This window comes from Triticum aestivum, chromosome 4A, assembly GCF_018294505.1.
Source record: "Triticum aestivum cultivar Chinese Spring chromosome 4A, IWGSC CS RefSeq v2.1, whole genome shotgun sequence".
Taxonomy (NCBI): domain Eukaryota; kingdom Viridiplantae; phylum Streptophyta; class Magnoliopsida; order Poales; family Poaceae; genus Triticum; species Triticum aestivum.
The window spans coordinates 653,644,215-653,657,019 of record NC_057803.1 but is presented as its reverse complement, the minus strand read 5'-3'; the positions used below and the strand labels follow the sequence as shown (position 1 = coordinate 653,657,019).

Sequence of the window (12,805 nt, the reverse complement as noted above, 5' to 3'; positions counted from 1 at the left end):
TTTTGAACTCCAGTCTTGAATTTGAATGCCAGAGTCCATCGCTACTTGCCGTCCCTAGGCGAGAGGTCGTCCATGATGGCGGCAATGCCGGCTGTTCCTTCCCATACGGTGGCGGCCAAATGTGTTCCCCTTCTAGGTGAGATCTGCAGCACCTCTCTCTGTCTCTCAAGCCCTAATCAACGTTGTGGCAGCGACGGCCACCACAGACGACATGCCATCCTCTCACTTCCAGGCAACAAGGCGGCGGTGCGTGTGCCCCCAAAACAAATCCATATGCGAGCAGATCGTCTCAGTGCTGCCTCCACCTGAGGGACACCTACAAATTCGTTCAAGGCCCCATCTGGTTGTTATATTGGGCAGAGAAAAAAACATAGCGTACAGGTTCGACTCTTAAATCCAATGGTTCGTCTTCATATTTATAATAGGATGGATTGACACTATTATTTTGCTACATTTATGGAAGTAAGTCAAACTATCCTCGTGTGTGATTCTCTGCATAATATTCTCCCTGCATATATGTAGCACTAATTTGTAGGTCGAGCAAATCATATACTAGAGAGAGATTAAAGCCTGAGTTTATTCATGTTGCAGGAGAGCATCTTTGCATAAGCACTGCCTGAAAGCCAGTTGATCAGTATTTTCTCTTGCTATACCATCTTTGATTAGTATACTTTGTTTGGTAATATTTTCCTTTCTATGATGAGATCTGTTGACTAGGTTTGTTATCTCCATAGGTATCTACGTAAATATGCCAACGTGATGTTTAGCATTGCAAACTGAGCTTCATATTTATATCTTTTATTTGTGGTGGAATGTATTACAATTAAGTCTTAACAACCTGAACATGATAGCGACGGCATATTCTTTGCTCTCTCGCCGTGGTGGAATCCAAGTTAACTTCTAGGGCACTTGTAGGTGAGGGAGATGATGACAAGCTTTTTATTCCCCTTCTATTGAGCCTTTTTTTCTCCAGGAACAGCATCAATACCACATACCCACAATCTGCTCTTGTTTGGAGGTGGGCCCTATATCAGCATTTTGATGCCCTATACATTGTTTGATTTTGTTCGACCAATTCCTTTTTTCTCTATTTTCCTTGATTAATCATCATGCATTTGGTTATGGATATGTGTGGGCATCTACAATTAGCAGTCTTGCTTCATGGTTGTGGAATTGTTCTCATTAGTTTGGTGGAACATGTCTTGGTCGTGATTTAATCATTGGACCAACTATTACAATCTTAATCCAATGGGACTCCATACTTTGGCATGCATTCAATCTTCTTACATCAGATCTGGTGCAGGCATCATCTATTGAGGCTTTGCATTCCCTGTCAATGAGTACATACGGTGTCAACCATTTGCTCTGCTCCGGTAACACATGTCGCTCACTCCACGATCTAATAGTTCTGTATTTTGTGGAGCCAATTAAACCTCCATGTTCAGTTATACTTGTAAAATAGTAGTGCATGGTTCAGTTGTATGAGCATATCACATTGACCTCTCCCTAGAAGCAAGCACATCCTTTTGACTGTGAGGTGTAACTTGGCTTTCTCTTACAAAATTTTAAAAATGGCACACATCCTATAAGCTAATGTAGGGATGTTAATCTTTTAATAAATAATTGTACAAATAGAATCAAAGTTCAGCTACAACTAGGCTTTTATTTACTATATTGCTTTGCTTTTGTTTAATTGGGTTCTTTTGTTATTGAATATAAAAGATTTAAGTTTGCTCTTCTCCTTTCCTTCCATAAAAATAATCCATCATATGCATATTTCTCTCTAAGCCTTCCCTTGCAGATAATGCCTCTCTTCTAATGGAACCAGAGGATAGTATTCCATTCTTCGATGAAATATAGCCTATTGAGAGAGTTGTCTCTTGGCAGGTTGTAGCTTTTGGCTGTTTATATATGTTGATTTATATTTCTTTTCTGGTGTTCACAAATAATTGATTTGTTACATATTTTCCAAGACACTAATTATGCAGATTATTAACTTTTTTTATTAGTGCGAAACATGTGTGTCTTTGTCTACACAAACATAACTTTATTTTCACAAGTCCATGCCTTACAAAAGTTCTTAGCATCAAGTGAAAAAATAGACGGGCGCAGCAACGCGCGCCATCAATGATCTAGTCAACTTTTATATGAGTCCATGTTCTCTCCATCTACATTTAATGCAAACAGTATATATAATAATAAATAATTGAAAAAACTGGAATTAAAAATATAGTGTCAGGATATTGGAAAATATGGAACAAAAACATATTATCTATTTTACAACCAAAGAAGCACTAATGTTGAGCAACTCTAAGTAAGCACCAATACATCTGAGGCACATAAAGTCCGTTAGTTCTGTTCCTTTGACCTGCAAACTATTATTCCCCCCTTTTCTCAAGTAGAGATTGCAAGAAAATCTCATGGCACTGTTGACGTGCAAGTTCCTACCCAACGACTTCTGTGGTCAAGGTCGGCTACTCCATCGACTGGGCCAGTGTATGATCCCTGAATACAGCTCTGACTATGCAAAGAGGACTTTGATGGAGCCGACTACACATCTAGTTTCGTAGCTCCTTCTAGATAAAACTCTTTTTCGACGGTGAGGCTTGAGGTCCCTCTTTTTTTACGTGCAAGTAGTTTTTTTTGGATTGGGATGTGGACTCTTCGTTACCGTGAGGCATGAGAACTCTTTGTTAACGTAAGGCATCAGGATTTTATTATATTGCCTGAGGACTTCTTTTCTGTACATGTACTTATTTCACTATTCAAGGAATAAGGCAGGTTGTTTTTGTTTGTACAAAAGACGTGACCATTGGGGACTCTTTTTTCTACGTGTGGAGAAAAAGGCACGTTGTTTTTATTATTAAAGAATTAGAGCTTGGTTTTTTTTGGAAAACTTGGATGTGGGCGTTACAGAAATTAGACCTGGGCATTAATTTTTTTTTGAGAAAAGTTAGACTTGAGCATTGTGGATTCTGTCTTGTACATGCGGGCTCAATCCCATTTTTGTGCGTGGTATGCTCTTAATCAGGTAACATCTTCTAACAGATACGGACCACTAAAATTTACTCTAAGGGCTAATTTAATTTTTCTATTATGGACTAACGTGATGCCTCTGACGGTGCCTCATAAGATATAAGATATCAATGGGGACAATGCTAAGATTATTTTATTTAAGGGACACGTAATGCACGTGAGATGTTCTGATTATGTAAGAAAGATGTTTTTTTATTTCTAAAAGAGATGCACCTGGGTACGTACATGTAATCTATGTGAGATGAGATGTTTTTTTATTAAAAGAGATGCACGTGGGATAATAGCTCAGAACTCCTAAAGAACCTCATCCAACGGCCGTAGATAATTAATTTGGAGATCTAACAGACAATTTTCTTATTTTATGGGGATTAACGTGGAGCCTCGTATGGTGCCTCCAATTAGTAAATATACTAGTCGTCGGCCCGTGCATTCGCACGGGCTAGTTTATTTAGAATGCGAGCATACATTTTATTGCAGAGCAAACATATACTTTATATAAGGGCTACATGGTTTTTGTGTTTCCATTTATATCAATACACAAACCAATGGATTTAGAGCTAATCTTGAAGTATGTCGTCCAGTTTAGAACAGTTGTGTCATAATTTATTTCGCATCAGGAAAAAATACATAAAACAATTAGCCCGTGCGAAATAAAGCATAGAAGCATTGCTCACCATACATGTGTTTGGTGACGATGGAAAATCATGGATGTGAGCCTAGATATGGATGAGAGCATGCGTGTGACAAATTTTCCAACTGGTGGGATGGCATCATTGCTCCATCGTCAAAGGAAATCTGTAACTGGAGGAGTGGGAGGCTCGTCTATGCCGTACGAAATATATGTAAGGAGAGGGACATGCATATTTTCTCGGCGACATTATGCAGTATGTAGTATTTCGAACATGAGTACAAAGCATAAACCACAATCCAATATTTCATATTGTGGATTTATACAGGTTATGAAGATTTTTCTTTCGAGTCAAAGCAGGGTCCAAGTTTAGCCGTAGGATGGAGTAGCATAACCATGCCCTCCTACAACACCCGTGTGAAGCACATGAAAATTGTTCTTTTTGTCTCCCTTTTGCATGAAAGGAAAAATAATTGCATCTCCAAATTTCGCCTTCTCCTTGATCTGGTGGTGACAATTTTGACATGGCAGCCAACCTATTATCCCTGACTATTTCTTTTTTATGGCAGGCGTGGAAAAGCAATATGTACCATGTAGTATGTCGAAGTATGCGCCATCCCTGATGCCGAGTAATCCATTCTATAATTTAAAACATATTATTGGCCAAAGTGTTGTTTTTCTTTTGCTGAAACAAAATTGTTGGACGTTTGAGTTTATATACAGATCTATAATTTTTCTAGAACTGGATAAGTAATCAAATAATAATTTTATTTTTAACATACCAAATTAGTCTTTTTAATCTGTATTTGATACAAACGTAGAACAATTTGAAACTGTGTAGGCGCTTCTTCACTTAGTTCTGAATATATTTTTAATGCTAATTTAGCACCATGCACGGCTCAAGTATCTCCTTGCATGGAATCCTATGTGGCACTTGAATTGGATTAAATAATGAATTAACAATATGCACGGGTGTAGTTTGCTATTGATCAATGTTAGATAGTACATCCGACATGCAGAACTTTATGAAAACTAAAAGCATGTATCTTTTATGTTGTGTAGAGTCGTATCTGGCCACCGGTTTATACTTAAGAATAAAAAGAGTGCGTAACTTAGCAATGTTAATGTACACACTGACCTTGTCTATAATCCAACAGTTTTGATTACAGCATGACCACCATGGATAAAGCTCTCCTTTCCTAACGAAACATGCTACTATTAGCATCCATGCTTACCAAGCTTAGCTTTCAAATAAATTGCATGATTCCTGTTGGCGTGAACTTGAAAAGTTGAATGCAAACTGGGAGTCTGGGGCAGGACACACCTGGTGAAAGACCACCTGTGTGATCACGTGGTTGGGCACTTCGTCAAACACAACGAAGGTGTGTACATCTGCCGTATAAATCTTGTATATACCACTTGTGTGCAGCAAACCCAGTGACATATGCCTGTCAGAAATTTGAGAAAGAGAGAGAGACTCCTATGCAGCTAGGTCTACCTCACCACGCCCTGAGGATGGTGGAGCAAAGTGGGAGGTCTTACCCTAGTCTGCCAGCGGTAGCGAACATCGCACTGGAGCAAGGAGAGATTGGATGCCGTACCCTAGGAAGAGATGATCTATTATGTGAGAGATTTTTTTTTGAACAAATTATGTGAGAGATTAGAGCCTGGTTAGGTGATAGAGATGAAGGGGTGAAGATACTAAATAGATTAGGAATCATACGGAATTGATCTGAGCATACATATTACAAAAAAAGAAACTATTTGAATCTTGCCTTCGGTCTGTCGATATATGCACGTGCATCTATGAATACCTGAATCATCACCACTTGAATCTCGGACAGAAGAAGAAGAATCTCGCCCCATGAAGAAGAAGAATCTTTGCATGAAGCAGCGGGGATGGTGAAATCGAATAATCACCTGATGGGCATAGCTGGGCTCTCAATCGATCTCCATTAGGTATCCAAAAAAATTATGGGAGAAGATTCAGGGTTCAATCGAAATCCAATGAAGTAAATATAAATAGGACGAGTTCGAGCACAACACGATCAGATGACAGAATAAAAAATAGTTGAATCTAAATCCAGAGGAAAAGATAGGATGGTCAACCGGCAAGAAAACAAATCAACACAGAATATGTGAGATACGAATCAGATCTAGATCAGGAAAACAAATGTGAGGCAATAACCCCTTGACCACGTCATATCCTTGGCTCAACTTCGTTGCATTAGTTTGAGAGAGGAATAGCTTTGGTGACAGATTAAAAAATAGCTGAATCTGAATCCAGAAGAAAAGATAGGATAGTCAACCGGCAAGAAAAAAAATCAACACATAATATGTGAGATACGAATCAGATCTAGATCAGGAAAATAAATGTGAGAGAGAAATAACGGAGAGGAAGGCACATGGGAATAATTTTGTTTTTCTTGGGTGAGACAAAGGGACGGTGGAATATTAATTTCCCTTTGCGTGGAGAGAAAGAATTATGAAGGGCTCGTGGAATCTGATCTCGGGAGCCTATTTTAAGGGAAAAAAATCACGACCCTTTTATTGATTAATGTGGTAATTCATAGTGTATCCACACTGTTATAATTCGGACCCACGGGATTAACGGTTCTAATTTACTGATTAACATGGTAATTTCTTGGAAGTCTGAAATTAGTATAGGTATAGATAGATAGATAGATAGATATAGATATATATAAGATAGAAGTAGGAGCCCACCACATCTATGATGATACCGAGTTTTGTCACAATTATCGTCATAGAAGTGTCATAACTATGACAGAAAAAAATCATTCGGTCCAAAATGTCACGAATGTGTCTTTTTTTTTGTAGTGAGGGTAGTCAGATGTGGTAGTGGCAATGATGGAGATGCCCTTTGCTCACATGCGACCCCACATTTCATTGAAAAAGCAAGACGACCCGGCGTGGTCTCAGGTCCTGGGGATGCAGTTGGTCATGCTACACCACTCCGCGGATGCGGCGCGGCGCGCGCGCACTTCGGCGCCCCGTGCATCCTCGACGAGCCGGGTGTTGATCTGCTGGTCGTGCCACGGCGCTAACGCCACCCTCGGCATACTGAAACCGACCGTGTCTAGCAATGATGAGCATGTCCCTCACTTCGGTCGCCCTGTCCAGAGGCAGTGCAGGAGCTGTGCCACGTTGCTGGCCCCCACGAACCACATGAACGGTTGCCGGTGGCGAGGAGGTCGTGGGCCAGCTCCTTCATTGGACTAGTCTGCGCCACGTCATCCCGACAGGTGTGCCCCACATGTCGGTTTTCCTGTTTTCCCGGCCATATTCGAGCGTCAGTGCTCCGCGTTGTGCATTAGGCGCAGAACAGGTGGTTTTTGTGCCTTGGTTCAAATGTGGTACAATACCAAGTTGTTACCCTAGCCCCAACTATGGTGGTTTTGGGTACGGTACCACCCTTTTCCTTTTCAAGTAGTGAAGCGTAACACTTGATTAAGTAGCCGGATGGTGTGCTAAATGTAGGTGTCCGACTATTTGAAAGAATAATGGAGGTGCGTCCGGTCCGTGCCCACATTTAGGGGTCCAACTTACTATGTTCTAACAGTAGTAAACATACTAGTCACTGCGTACTCCCTTTGTTTTTATTTACACCGCGTTTTAGATTGGCTCAAAGTCAAACTTTGTAAACTTTGACAAAGTTTATAGACAAAAATAATAACATATACAATAACATATCAATACCATTAGATTCATTATTGGATATACTTTCACATCATATATATTTGCTATTGTAAATGTTCATATTTGTACTCTTACTAGAAAGATTGTATTTGTATGACTAGTTTATCTTGTGAGAGAAAAGGATGAATGAGGGAAGGCCTTATTTGCAAATGTGGAGAGGTGTGTGGGTACCTTTTTGTAAAATTTCCATAGTTTCCTTCCTATCTGTCAGATATAAATTAAACGGCCTATATTGCAGGATGGCAGGCACACCATCATCACCAACTCTGTTTTTTATAAGAGATGTGAAAAAGTAAGGGGAGTGAGCTCTCATGCAAGAGCCTAGCTATATACGCATTCCTAGGTAAATACAATAAATATGAAGAAAGAGATAGAGAGGAGATAGAAAAAAGTACTAATACAATTGCCAAACCTCATATATTTTTGCGGGAAATAGCCAACCTTATAGCCCACACTATTGTATGGGTGCATATAGATGATGGCTATATATGACATAGCAGTTCCTTATAGCCATCGGCTTGCTATATTATTAACCATGCTCTAATGCATTTTTCAAAACCGCATTTGACTATGATACATCTCCAACGTAAATATAATTTTTGATTGTTCCATGCTATTATATTACCCGTTTTGGATGTTTATGGGCTTTACTTTACACTTTTATATCTTTTTTGGGACTAACCTACTAACCGGAGGCCCAACCCGAATTGTTGTTTTTTGCCTTTTTCAGTGTTTCGAAGAAAAGGAATATCAAACGGAGTCCAAATGGAATGAAATCTTCGGGAGAGATCTTTTTGGAACAAACGTGATCCAGGGAACTTTGAGTGGATGTCAAACAAAAGTGGAGGTGGCCACGAGGGTGCCCGGCGCGCCCCCTACAAGTAGGCGCCCCCCCACCCTCGTGGGCCCCTCGAGCGTCCACCGACCTACTTCTTCCTCCTATATATACCCATGTACCCTCAAACCATCGAGGAGCACCAGGAAAAACTATTTCACCGCCGTAACCTTCTGTATCCGCGAGATCCCATCTTGGAGCCTTCGCCGGCGCTCCGTCGAAGGGGGAATCAACCATGGAGGGCCTCTACATCATCTCCAAGGCCATTCCGATGAGCTGCGAGTAGTTCACCACTGACCTTCGGGTCCATACTTATTAGCTAGATGGCTTCTTCTCTCTCTTTTAATTTCAATACAAAGTTCTCCTCGATCTTCTTGGAGATCTATTCGATGTAACTCTTTTGCGGTGTGTTTGTCGAGATCCGATGAATTGTGGGTTTATGATCAAGTTTATCTATGAGAAAAATTTGAATCTCCTCTGAATTCTTTTATGTGTGATTAAGTTATCTTTTCATGTCTCTTCAAATTATCAGTTTGGTTTGGCCTACTAGATTGATCTTTCTTGCAATGGGAGAAGTGCTTAGCTTTGGGTTCAATCTTGTGGTGTCCTTTCCTAGTGACAGTAGGGGCAGCAAGGCACGAATTGTATTGTTGCCATCGAGGATAAAAAGATGGGGGTTATATCATATTGAATGAGTTTATCCCTCTACATCATGTCATCTTTCTTAATGTGTTACTCTGTTCTTTGTGAACTTAATACTCTAGATGCATGCTGGATAGTGGTCGATGTGTGGAGTAATAGTATTAGATGCAGGCAGGAGTCGGTCTACTTGTCACGGACGTGATGCCTATATACATGATCATGCCTAGATTATCTCATAATTATTCGCTTTTCTATCAATTGCTCGACAGTAATTTGTTCACCAACCGTAATACTTATGCTATCTTGAGAGAAGCCACTAGTGAAACCTATGGCCCCGGGTCTATCTTTTATCATATAAGCTTTCAATTAACTTTTATTTGCATCTTTACTTTTCCAATCTATATCATAAAAATACCAAAAATATTTATCTTATCATATTATCTCTATCAGATCTCACTTTCGCAAGTGGTCGTGAAGGGATTGACAACCCCCTTATTGCGTTGGTTGCGAGGTTCTTCTTTGTTTGTGTAGGTGCGTGGGACTTCTGAGGAGCCTCCTACTTGATTGATACCTTGGTTCTCAAAACTAAGGGAAATACTTATGCTACTGTGCTGCATCACCCTTTCCTCTTCAAGGAAAACCGACACAAGCTCAAGACGTAGCAAGAAGGATTTCTGGCGCCGTTGCTGGGAAGGTCTTCGCTTAAGTCAAGACATACCAAGTACCCATCACAAACTCATGTCCCTCGCATTACATTATTTGCCATTTGCCTCTCGTTTTCCTCTCCCCCACTTCACCCTTGCCGTTTTATTTGCCCTCTCTTTCCCAATCTCCTCTCTTTTTCGCTTGCCTTTTTGTTTGTTTGTGTGTTGGATTGCTTGTCACGATGGCGCAAGATAATACTGAATTGTGTGACTTTCCAATACCAATAATAATGATTTGCTTACTACTCCGATTGCTCCTCTTAATGATGTTGAGTCTTGTGAAATCAATGCTGCTTTGTTGAATCTTGTTATGAAAGATCAATTCTCCGGCCTTCCTAGTGAAGATGCCGCTACCCATCTAAACAACTTTGTTGATTTGTGTGAGATGCAAAAGAAGAAAGATACAGATAATGATGTTGTTAAATTGAAGTTATGCCGTTTTCACTTAGAGATCGTGCTAAAGTTTGCTTTTCGTCTTTGCCTAAGAATAGTATTGATTCATGGAATAAGTGCAAAGCTTCTTTTATTTCCAAGTATTTTCCTCCCACTAAGATCATCTCTCTTAGGAACGATATTATGAATTTTAAACAACTTTATAGGATCATGTTGCCCAATCTTGGGAAAGAATGAAATTAATGATTCATAGTTGCCCTACTCATGGTCTGAATTTATGGATGATCATACAAAAATTTTATGCCAGATTGAAATTTTCTTCTAGAAATCTTTTAGATTCGGCCGTGGGAGGCACTTTTATGGAAATCACCTTAGGAGAAGCTACTAAACTCCTTGATAACATTATGGCTAATTATTCTCAATGGCACACCGAAAGATCTACTAGTAAGAAAGTGCATGCTATAGAAGAAATTAATGTTTTGAGTGGAAAGATGGATGAACTTATGAAATTGTTTGCTACTAAGAGTGCTCCTATTTATCCCAATGATATGCCTTTTTCTACTTTGATTGAGAATAATAATGAATCTATGGATGTGAATTTTGTTGGTAGGAATAATTTTGGTAACAATGCTTATAGAAGAAACTTTAATCCTAGACCGTTCCCTAGTAATTCCTCTAACAATTATGGAAATTCCTACAATAATTCTTATGGTAATTTTAATAAGATGCCCTCTGATTTTGAGAATAGCGTTAAAGAATTTATGATCTCTCAAAAGAATTTTAATGCTTTGCTTGAAGAAAAATTGCTTAAAGTTGATGATTTGGCTAGGAACGTTGATAGAATTTCGCTTGATGTTGATTCTTTGAAACTTAGATATACTCCTCCTAAGCATGATATCAGTGAGTCTCTCAAATCCATTAGAATTTCCATTGATGAGTGCAAAGAAAGAACCACTAGATTGCGTGCTAAAAAAGATTGCTTTGTAAAAGCGTGTTCTTCTAGTTTCCATGAAAATAATGATGAAGATCTAAAAGTTATTGATGTGTCCCCTATTAAATCTTTGTTTTGCAATATGAATCTTAATAATGATGCGATTGTAGATGAGTCAACTTTAGTTAAAAGGCGTCCCAATGATTTCGAGTTTTTAGATCTTGATGCTAAATTTGGTAAAAGTGGGATTAGAGAGGTCAAGACTTTAAATAGCATTGGACCCACTATCTTGGATTTCAAGGAATTTAATTATATTAATTGTTCTTTATTAGATTGTATTTCCTTGTTGCAATCCGTGTTGAATTCTCCTCATGCTTATAGTCAAAATAAGGCTTTTACCAAACATATTATTGATGCCTTGATGCAATCTTATGATGAAAAACTTAATATGGAAGTTTCTATACCTAGAAAACTTTGTGATGAGTGGGAACCTACAATAAAGATTAAAATTAAAGATCATGAGTGTTATGCTTTGTGTGATTTGGGTGCTAGTGTCTCCACGATTTCGAAAACTTTATGTGATATTCTAGGTTTCCATGATCTTGATGATTGCTCTTCAAATTTGCACCATGCGGATTCCACCATTAAGAAACCTATGGGAAGGATCAACGATATTCTTATTTTTGCAAATAGGAATTATGTGCCCGTAGATTTTATCGTTCTTGACATAGATTGCAATCTGTCATGTCCTATTATTGTTGGGAGACCTTTCCTTAGAACGATTGGTGCGATTATTGATATGAAGGAAGGGAATATTAGATTCCAATTCCCATTAAGGAAAGGCATGAAGCACTTTCCAAGAAAGAAAGTCAAATTACCTTATGAATCTATCATGCGAGCTACTTATGAATTGAGTGCCAAAGATGGCACTACTTAGATTTATCCTCGCTTTAATGCCTAGCTTGGGGCGTTAAACAATAGCGCTAGTTGGGAGGCAACCCAATTTTATTTTTGTTTTTTGTTTTTGCTTCTTTTTAGTAATAAAAATTTTATCTAGCTTCTGTTTAGATGTTTTTTCATGTTTTAATTAGTGTTTGTGCCAAGTAGAACCTATAGGATAACCTATGGTGATAGTTAATTTGATTCTGCTGAAAAACAGAAACTTTGTGCGCATGAAAATAATTTTAGTAATTCACGGAAACGTACTTTTGCTTTGATTCTTTTTTCTGTAGATCAATAGACAAATTTCCCAGGACTTCCTATTTTGGTAGGATTGTTAGAGATCCAGAAGTATTCTAGAGTTAAAGATTTCTACAGACTGTTCTGTTTTTGACAGATTCTGTTTTTCGTGTGTTGTTTGCTTATTTTGATGCACCTATGGCTAGTATGTAGGGGTATGAACTGTAGAGAAGTTGGAATACAGTTGGTTTAACACCAATATAAATAAATAATGAGTTCATTACAGTACCTTATGTGGTGGTTTTTCTTTCTTGCACTAACGGATCTTATGAGATTTCCTGTTGAGTTTTATGTTGTGAAGTTTTCAAGTTTTGGGTAAAGATTTGATGGACTATGTGATAAGGAGTAGCAGGAGCCTAATCTTGGGGATGCCCATGGCACCCCAAGATATTCAAGGATAACCAAAATCCTAAGCTTGGGGATGCCCCGGAAGGCATCCCCTCTTTCGTCTTCGTCTATCGGTAACTTTACTTGGAGCTATATTTTTATTCGCCACATGATATGTGTTTTGGTTGGATCGTCTTGTATGATATTAGTCTTTGATTTTTTGTTTACCACAATCATCCTTGCTGTACACACCTTTTGGGAGAAACCCACTTGATTGGAATTTATTAGAATACTCTATGTGCTTCACTTATATCTTTTGAGCTAGATAGTTTTGCTCTAGTGCTTCACTTATA

At 38.8% G+C, this 12,805-nt stretch overlaps 1 long non-coding RNA gene across 2 annotated transcripts; it reads right to left on the bottom strand.

Annotated features, from left to right (window-relative positions):
• Positions 1 to 4,803: 4,803 nt before the first annotated feature.
• LOC123082910 (uncharacterized) lies at positions 4,804 to 6,140 on the bottom strand. 2 transcript variants are annotated; one of them, XR_006439153.1, is made up of 3 exons: positions 5,479 to 6,140; positions 4,989 to 5,266; positions 4,804 to 4,863 (listed from the first exon to the last, which is right to left on the bottom strand). It is a non-coding gene; the product is annotated as an uncharacterized lncRNA (long non-coding RNA). The 2 variants fall into 2 exon arrangements; XR_006439152.1 differs by having other exon boundaries at positions 4,989 to 6,140.
• Positions 6,141 to 12,805: the final 6,665 nt, after the last annotated feature.